This window comes from Drosophila persimilis, unplaced genomic scaffold (genome assembly GCF_003286085.1).
Source record: "Drosophila persimilis strain 14011-0111.01,24,50 unplaced genomic scaffold, DperRS2 tig00000520-arrow-pilon, whole genome shotgun sequence".
Taxonomy (NCBI): Eukaryota; Metazoa; Arthropoda; class Insecta; order Diptera; family Drosophilidae; genus Drosophila; species Drosophila persimilis.
In genome coordinates, this window is record NW_020825317.1 from 4,242,533 (window position 1) to 4,252,141 (window position 9,609).

The 9,609-nt window shown below is 45.2% G+C and overlaps 1 protein-coding gene across 1 annotated transcript in view; it reads right to left on the reverse strand.

Annotated features, from left to right (window-relative positions):
• LOC6596653 overlaps positions 1–7,487 on the reverse strand; it is an 84,195-nt gene extending 76,708 nt beyond the window's left edge. The window contains exon 1 of the mRNA XM_002021955.2: positions 7,193–7,487. The gene's annotated coding sequence lies outside the window, so the exon portion shown is untranslated. The remainder of the gene's footprint in view (positions 1–7,192) is intronic.
• Positions 7,488–9,609: the final 2,122 nt, after the last annotated feature.

The window sequence follows — 9,609 nt, forward strand, 5'->3', positions numbered from 1 at the left end:
AAGAAGGCTCCCCGGGGGCAGATGAACGGCAGAAAAGTCCAGGGAAAAGTCGAGGCAGGCTCCCCAACGGATCCTCTGGGAAGACTTTCAACAGACATCTAAAACGGCATAGAATCTGTTAATGCATCTCATACTGATCGATTCCTTTGCAACATGTTGCATGGAACATCTCTCTCTCTCTCTGCCTGTTCCTCCTCTTCCATTTCTTACCAGAAGCTTTCTTTTCTTTTCGTTTCTTTTCGTTGGCGGCCACTGGTCGCGTGACCCTGAAAATGCATTCGTTTCTCGTGGCTTTTCTCTTCCTTCTCTGTCTTTGCGCCCCCCTCTTCTGATGCCAATAAATGACGAGAGAGGGAGTGAGAGCGTAGATTTAAGCAGGCCTCTCTTAGTGCGCCCCCCCTCCATGCCATTCATTAACATTGCGCTTCGTCTTCAAACATTTGACTTCGGCTTTGGCTGACCGAACACGCACCCGATCCCGAACACGCACGCATAAGACGGACACTCACACACACGACGAAGGGGGCGTTAATGATCGTTGCGCAGCAGTTAATCATCATCAGGGGAAAAACAACACATGCGTCGCTGTCGCTGTCGCTGTCGCTGTTGCCGTCGACAGAGTCTTCACTCGGCTCTGCAGGCAGCAACAGCTACAGAGGAACAGCAGCGCAGCCGAAGAACAAACAGCAGCAGCAGGAATTTCTATACGAGACCTACACACACACACGCACACACTCACAACACATAAAAATAACAGCAATATCTCGCCAGCAGACGCAGCAGCAGCAGCAGCAGAAGACGTAGGGAACCGGTTCTTCTTTTGCTTGTTTGTTGTTGGTGCTTTTTCTGCCTTGTGCGCCTTCTGCTTCCTTCTATCTCCCTCTCTCTCTCTCCCTCTATACTTCTATCACGCTTCTTCTGCCGATGCATAGGCATTCGTTCTCTCGCTCTCTTTCACAGGGATCGCTCGCCCTCTCTCTCTCTCTCTCTAGGAATGCATCTCTCCTTTTGGAATCCACAACATTTTACCGTACTCCCACTTCCCTTCCGGGTATTTCTGGAGGAAGAAGCCGCAATGCGGAAATCAAAGATTTTCTTTATAATAGCACCCGCATTTATCGATAATTATTGATAGTAGTTTTGTTTTAATGATTTAACGATGGGAATGCATTTGATCAACAGAGTTTTTTGTTGTTTTGTTTGCATTTTCATAAATGTATCGAAAAGGAATCGATGCATCATCGATTTTAGTTAATTTAGTTATCGTTCGATAATATATCGAACCTTTTCGACCATCAAGATGAATTCTTTCGGATATGATCCATGATCCATATTGCACTCCCATTGCTCGCGATCTCGTTCTCTCTCTCTCTGTCTCTCTCTTCCTCTATTTCTTGTTAAAAATCCACAAAAATGCCATCGAAATAAAATATGCAAGCAAAAAGCAAACCCACAAAAGTCAACAAATTCCAAATGCAGCAGAATAAACAAAGGCGAAGCCTCACGGTGCAGCCCACCCCGCTCTGTGGCACACCCCCTCTGCTGCCCCCTCCCGTCACTATGCAACACATGCCCTGCGCCCCCATCCTCGCCAGTTTTCTATTACAAGAAAAAACCCAACAAACAATTGGCGAGCGAAGCATCTGAAGGGCGGTGCGGAGTGCGGAGTGCGAAGCGCACACACAATTTTTGTGGCACCAAATTATTCACACCTCCACTCCTTCCACCTGCCGTGCCCCACGGTGGTGCAGTGCACTCCACACCACACACTCCACGCCCACTCGAGACGCACACACACAGCCTCCGCCTCCGCTTTTCGCTCTTCGAAATGCTGCAGCCGCAAAACTCCGAAGGCGAAGCCCGAAATCGCGCACTGAAACACCGCATTATTATTTTAATTACACGATGAAAAAAACACAACCCCTCTAGAGGGAGGGGGGAGGGGGCATGCCATGCCACAAGGGTGGACCAGATTGGAGTGGAGTCGACCACGGGAATACCCTATAGTCGATCATTGATTGGGTATTTCAATGGAAATTGCTTTGTTCATGCCACCAATATACCGCTTGCAACCACTTGTGGGGTATCTCTGGGGGTGGGGCACTTCTTGGGAAGCCAAATGCGAGTCTCCAAAATGCGAAGCAAGCGGCGGGAGTGCACTCGAAACGGCGGACTTTTGTCCGGGGCTGCGGGGTGGCAGACGACACACGTGTTGCACCAATGTGTGGCACAACACAATTTGCATGATTTCCCCCACTAAGAGACGCGTGAAAATGGAGCCCAAAAGATTGCTCCTAAGGATTTGTGTGCCCCAAAGATCTGCCTCCCGAAAATCTGCCTCTCATCCCAACGTGCTTCAAAGGCATCCTGTAAGGATCCTGGATGGAAGCATTCATACGAGCATGTGGTATCTAGAATATTTAAAAGCTCTCTGGGATTCCTTCAGAGTTTTCCTCTTGATTCTTTAATCATTTAGTTTTCCTTTAATCTTTTCTCAATAAGTTGTTCTTTAAATATTCCTTAAAATATAAACCCATGTTTTTGCAAAGATCTTTCGTGTTGGCTCAAAATTGCAGCAGTGGGTGGCAGTGGGGCCACTGTGTGATCACCGCGCCCCAAGGTCTTTTATGTCTGAGCTTCAGCTTCAGTTTTCGGTTCTAGTTCCCACAGAAAACTCCATCCGCTGACTGAGTGGCTGCTCCATCCACAGATCCATCGTTGAGCAGCGTCACACACAGAACGGGGCATGAGACCAACCAAAAGAGGGTTCGAGCCAGGATATACTCTGTGGAACCCTGCTGAAGAAATGCTCTTGTTGTGGCTGCCGGTTTCATCATTGATTGAGGACTGGAATCTTCAAAAGACAGAATGAATCATCGATCTCGAGATGTGGAGGATATACAGCCTTTTCGGATGCCTTGTGGGTCTCCCACATGACTCGAAGGTCCCAAGAAGTACTCGAAGATGGAAACTCTTTTCCCCTTTTCCCTCTTTCGCTCCTCCCCCTGCCCTGCGCACTCTGTTTCTTTTGTCCCTCTTCGTTTTGTTTTTTTTTTTTTTTTGCTTTTGTTTTTTGGCATCTTTTCGTCTTGTGCCGCTTTGGGCCTCGACATTCTTCTCGATTGTCTTCTGTCGCGAGTGGGTTTTCGCTCGTTTTGGCTTGGAAATTATTTTATATTTAGCCTCTTTTCTGCTGCTGCTGCCTCAGCAGACATTTCGTGTGGCACGATGTGAAAAGTGGCAGAGCAACAGCGCGCAACCCTTCCCCTCAGCGAAGCGGTGTCTGGGGCATGCAACTTAAATATAGAACTGAAAACGGGCTCTGCGGCGAATGCGAATGCCAATACCAAGGGGCATGCCACACGCATAGGCAGCAGCAACAGCTCTCCGAAAACATTAAATTGAGCGATGATTAAAAAGGCGATAGAAAACGTTAATCGATAAATAGATACATTCATAGTCGATAAATCAATCAAAATAACATCCACTGCGGTGTTGCATGCCACGTTGCAGAACACTGGTTAAAATGAAGTTTGGAATTCTGTCTTTTGGAGGAGGACACACCACAAATGCGAAATACTATAGCGATAGTTTCTAAGGTCTATCGACAGGCATTAAGCGATGGGAACTCACTTGAAATCGATGATTACAGAAGAATTCTTCGACTGCAGAGTATTGTGTGGCATTCGCAGCACTGTTATCGATCAACGATGCTATCGATAAGTCGATAAATTACTAATTAATCCAGTCAGAAAGTGAAACAGAAGGCTGTATGACAAACAGCAGTGAAATCAGAGTAAAAGAAATTGAACGGAAAGACAATCTTCAATAATACACTCTCCCGGTCTTTTCTGGAGGTCCTTCCCCCGTTTCTGGGGTAGCATAGAGTGTATCACATCTTCGGTAACGAGGTAAACAAATTTCATGCTGCACATCCGGTGCATGCAAGTCTTCCCAATCCTCATGCTGCAAGCCCCAGAAGCAATAGCCGGTGCCCCACGCTACTGTAGTCCGTGGCAGAAGTGCATGCTTATGCTTTTTGCAGAGGAGTGATACAATTTTTAGCAGTTGGGGGCAAGGCTAAGATCAATGGCGTGCAGATAAATTAGGTGGCACCCGGCATCCATCCACAGTTCGGGGCCTTGGAGGCTGCTGATCCCAGAAGATCCACCAGGATGAGGATTAATCGGGGATCCAATAAGGGGTTTCTCCTCTCATTCAGACAGAACCCACACAAGAGAGAGCGATTCAAATCTGCGATTTAATATTTCACACAAAACTCAATAATCCGATCTACATTATCGATTATAGATATACACTACTGGTCAAAATAATATGTACACACATACATAGGTATCGTGCTAGTTTTTTATAAAATAGATGGAAGTTTTTTGAAGGTATGGATGCCAAATATTGAAATCAAAAAAAATTAATGTGGGAAACCGTCTTTATTCAATTCTATTCTGCAATTTTTGCTGGATGGGCATTTTTGGTCTGGTTCTATTTATAAATTTTAAAGGATTTGATAAGGCTTTTGTCAACGGATTGCTGGTTTTGATTGATTTCTTGCATATGTAAGTGCAAGAGTTAGAACTCTTTAGATAGGCCTAACTGCCGAAGAGAAGAAGATTTCCAAGAATCTTCAAAAAGAAAGGAAAAGTCTTGGAGAATTTCGAAAAATTACATATCACTGAATTTTCTAGAAATTCTAAAGAAAACACGAATAAATCGATGCATATCCAAACTATTCATCTACTTTTCGATTAAAATGTAATCGATAATCAATATATATCGAATCTATTAAAGATATTTAATGGAATTAAGAAAAAAAAACACTTAATAATCGAATCCCATCGATTAATATTTTACAAACGAATTTTAAAATCATTACATGGCATAATCGATACGTTTTTGATCCTTGTACTGATTATTCCGGGATATATTGTTGATAGACATATTATTGCCATTCGCATCGATCACATATCCCAAGGAACCCCACAATTATCGTTAATATTAATTTAACATTTGATACATGGAAAACACTCAATAGCCGATAAATCGACCAACTATATATAAGAAATTGATCAATATATGTATATTTTTTTATCCATATAAATGGTTTAATCATTAATCGATTTGATTCCTCCATTATTAAAGTCCCGATCAAAGGAAAGACAGATCTTTATATCGATCGAAAATTGTATTCTGCATTGTAACAATGAAACACGGAACAAGACCGATTGAATTTATCTTTTTATTGGTTAATAAACAAACTTTATTCCACGAATAATCATTTCTTTTCATCGACTAATCCCGGCTAATCGCTGGGAAAGGTGGCACCCCAATTGACCCATTGACAGACACCGAACGCCCCTCCCCGGGTTGAAAATGTGTTGATTTTGCGGATACAACCAGACCGAAACCGAAACCGAAACCGTTTTGCCCTATCCATTCCTATCCGCCACTTCCCCCTCTCCAATCTGCCTCCAATTACGCGACTCTGCAACAGACGGACGCGTCAGGCGAATGCCAATTCATTTTGCGGATATGACACGAATCCATTCATCCATTTACCCAAAACTTTTTTTCGAGTGAAATGCGAGAAGGGGGCTCCATTCGGAAAAAGATAGACAGAGAGTGCGAGGGAGGGGGAGGGAGGGAGGAGCTCATTAACGACAGCTGCCGTACGATACATATGTATATCGAATATCATGCGAATATCATAATCATAATCCAATTATTTGAGCCCTTTCGGGAGGGAGGAACGAGGGAATCAAATCAAAAATACATCACAAATTGTTTGTTTTTTTTCTGCGGGCTATTTTAATTAGTGGATGGGATCATATTATAAGAGAGAGAGAGAGAGGGAGAAAGAGGGAGAGGGATCCCAGAAGATACCCCCAAGGGCTGGGCCGCACACGATTTGCACACACTTTCGCCTCCTTCTTCTGCACTCTGCGGCAAACAATTGAGATATCATTCAATCATTCATTCAAATGCAAATCGAAATTTAAATTGAAAGGAGAATCGAAATTAAACAAAGGTAATATTAATAGGTCTTTCTCTCCGTCGACGGGTCTCGTATTTTGCAATTAGCCGAGACAGAAGTTTAATTAAACAAAAGAAATTGCAGCGCCTCTTTGCGATGAATAATCGATTTCATTGGGTGGGAATCGGTTTTCGAATGGACGGATTCTCTTTGAAATCAGGGCTGCAATCGGACTTCCAGTCGATGTTTCTAATCAGAAACAGGAGTAACGGAACCTGAAGCAGGATTCGTCACAGCAGGCGGTAGAACAGGAAAGGAATATGCATCGCAGTAAAAAAAAAAGACTAAAAACCAAACGAAAGGAAAATAAAACACAAAAAAAGACAAAATCCACAGACAGAAAAAAACAAATTTGTGAAACCGTTATTATCATGTCTTGTCGTGGCCATCCCATCCACTCCGTCTCCCTCTTCGCACTTCTTCCTCTTCACACTCTTCGATTATGAAATAAACATTTTGTAGCTGCATCTCCCTCCCTCTCCCTCTCCCTCACCCTCTCCCAGTCAATGTCTTCCCTCTCTGGCTGGCCCTTTCTTTTTTTAATAAGAAATACATCGTTTTACCATTTAGTTTTTACCTGTCTCCCTCTCTCTCGCACTCTCTCCCTGCCTTTCCGTCTCTCTTTTTCATTAATCCAATTTGTTTTCGCTGTTTGAGCAGAGGGGGTGCAAGAGGCAGGTGCTAATTCAATTAGCGGATTATCGATATGCGCTCTCTGTCTATCGATTGCGCGACTCTGTCTATCGCCGGAGCCCCTTCCAACCACAGCATCGTCCCCTCTTTGTCGCACCAACTGCTTTACAAGAAATTAGAGCGTCGGGGCCAGGCAGAGAGCGGTGGACGGGCAGAATTCCAGTAAACGGCAGAGCAGCCCTTATACCCATCGAGAGCGAAAGGGTAGGCAGCGCTGCAACGGCGGGGAATGCAGCGCAGCGACAGCGAGAGAGAAAACAATATAAAGAATGGAGATCCTCTGCCGCCGTCGCTGTTTTTAGTTGCACTGCGTTTCTGTCGCACTCTCTTGATTCTCGCAGAAAACACAGTGACGGGGGGAAAGGGGATCGGGATCAGTGGAGCATTTGGCCATACCGCTACGCCTGCGCACAACAGAGAGAGCAACAGGATGCTCCGTTTCGCACTCACCTTCTGCTGATGCTGCTGTTCTGCTCCGCTGTTCTGCGTCTAACAAAACGCGCGAGAGAGAGAGAGAGTGTGCTGCCAGCTCCGGCGCTGAGAGGATCAGGGCACTCTGCTGGCTGCGGCGTCGCTGCCTTATGCGTGCGCTTGCTTTTTTTTCTTTTCGCTTCTTCTTCTGTTGCTGCTGATCCTCTGCCCTGCTCTCCTCTCGTGGATGCTGCTTCTGTTATTGAATCCGGTTTTCGGATATTTCTTTCCACTTGTTATTTTTTTTTCTTTCTCTACAACTCCTTTTCCTTTTCTCCTCAAGAGAAAAAAAACACTGAACTAGTAAAAAAATGCACTTGGAATTTGTTTAGAAAAAAAGAAAACACACACCGACGCACACAGGCACGGCACACACACACACACGCAAAGAAGCAAAAACACCTACGCAAAGACGCGGCTCGGCAGGAAAAAACAAAACACGTGAACGCCGCCAAAAAGAAGGAAACATAGGACGCTGACGCCGACGATGGTCCTGCTCTCCGGTCTCTCTGTCCTGCTCTGTTTAAATGTTTAAACAATTGAACAATTCATGTATTTACCACGGGGCCCGAAAAAGCGCGGAAGATGGGACGCGACAAATCAAAAATACGTAAAACGGGCAAACGGCAGGCGGCAAACGACGCGCGTGGACCCAACCGATTTAAGCATTTGTACTAACTATTTGTGGGCGGCAAGGCCGTTCTTTCAAGCCAAATGTTGATGCTCGTTTGAAATGTTGCTCGGCAGCAAACCTGTGTTGCTGGGGAAAAAGAGGGGTATGGACAACAGGCCAACCGGGCCAGCGAATTCAACGCATGCAACGTAAAATACACCTCAATGCTTAACATACTGTGATTGCTTACAGGGCTTGTAAACAATCACTTGTTGATCTAACACGGTGAGGTGAGGTGCGTGTTGTGTTTGAAATGTTGCTGGGCCATTTTTGCCTGTTGTCCATACCTTTCCATGGCCCGGCGGTTCGAGTTCGCTTAGCCTGTTTGATCAAACGTAATGTTGCAGAAAATCCGGACTCATGTTCTTAAGGCACCCGACTTCGGCCGACTTCGGGTTTGAAGACAACCAACGATGTTACCGGCAAATCCGCTGGGTCAAACATGTTCGAGCACGGAAATGGCTTCCTGGCTTGCTGTAATTGTATGGGAGTTGGCTGTAAAATAGCGGAAGTTCTGCTAATTATATGATATGCTAAGTGTCTTAAAGGGTGTTTTGTCTATCGAAGAAGGATTTCCCCATATGATTCTAGTCGTTGTCTTAATGTGGTGTATGTTATTATTTTTCCACCAATACACTTTTGGTTTTCTACTTTTACTTTAAGGACTGCAAGCATGAACCAACTTTAAGCAATTAAGATCAATTCAAACAACTGGAAATAGTTATTTTATGCAGCTTTTGCTGAAACACAGTGTTCTTTTATAATTTTCCACTTGACTGTATAGCCCTCTCACTCTCACTGCATGCTTTTATATAGGGATGGGAAAAATCATAACTTAATTTATCTTATTTTGGCTACGACCGTGATTTTTAAAGAAGTGGCTAAAGATTATTTTGTATTCTTATACTTTATACTTCTGTTTTCGTAGAATAATTGTGGTGTACTAACTCTTCTAGCTTTTTTTCTCAAGCACAGCCAATGTTCGTGCCAGCACTGTTCCTGACCCGTTCAAGTCGTTCGCTGTTGCTCGGCCGGTTCGATGCTGACGAGCACGCCTGCGCGCCTGTCAAGCCGGGGCGCAACAGTTTGACAATGTTGCACCTCGAGCATGTCTGATGATGTTGAGTTAACATTTGGTTGCGCAGCGTCTAATCAATTACTGTCTCTCTCTACCTCACTCGCCTCATCGCCTCATCATGCTCTCTTTCTTGCGCTCTCCTCTGTCCGATCAGCTCTCAGCTCGAAAACTGTTCGATCGCGGACAACAGGTGTTGCGAGCGGGAGGCTCGAGTTGGGGTGCGAGTGCGTTTGAAGCAAGCATTTGCATGCGTTGAATGTCGGCCCAGCCCCCCTCCCCCCACACGCTAACACACTATCTGCCGCTGCCCATGACTTTCAGTGTTTCATATGGTGGAGAGAGGAGTCGGTGTGGCCGGGGGGGTTAATTAAGCGGCTTCTCATTTGCGTGCACTGCAAAGCAATTGCCAGTCTAGTGGCAGGGAGGGGACAGCGAGGCCAGCTGACCTTGAACATCGACGTGCTGGCCCCCGCCGACCCCCCGCTCAATGTCAAGCCGTGCTTCAAGTGGTTCGGAGAGACGCATGGGGGACAGCGAATTGCATGAAAAGGGTATGCTCGAACCGCGGGGAGGTGGCGGGACCCATTACGCTTTTCCAACAACGAATAACTCCTCAGTTTTGAAGTTATGTCGACTTAAAATTGC